A 302-nucleotide genomic window follows, 5' to 3' on the forward strand; every position below is an offset into this window, starting at 1 on the left:
TGTAAGATCGTAAGAAAAGCATGCTTAACTTTGCAAATAAACTAAGTAGTACAACTACTCCAAAGTTTATTTGTTAAGTGTTTGAAACAAGTAGTTTTATTGACTTGAATTCATTTTTTAGGTAATCAATCTAAAAAAAGCATTAAGCACTTCTCAAACAAATAATATTAACCAAAGCACCAACTTGAATGATTAAAATTCAAACTTTTGTAAATTTAAGAAGAGGTACAAAATTACATAACCTTGTTCAAAAGAAAATGTTTAGGAGCATGAGCTATCCATCCAAGGATTGGATGCTTTTG

This window comes from Lupinus angustifolius, unplaced genomic scaffold, assembly GCF_001865875.1.
Source record: "Lupinus angustifolius cultivar Tanjil unplaced genomic scaffold, LupAngTanjil_v1.0 Scaffold_17_127, whole genome shotgun sequence".
NCBI classification, from domain to species: domain Eukaryota; kingdom Viridiplantae; phylum Streptophyta; class Magnoliopsida; order Fabales; family Fabaceae; genus Lupinus; species Lupinus angustifolius.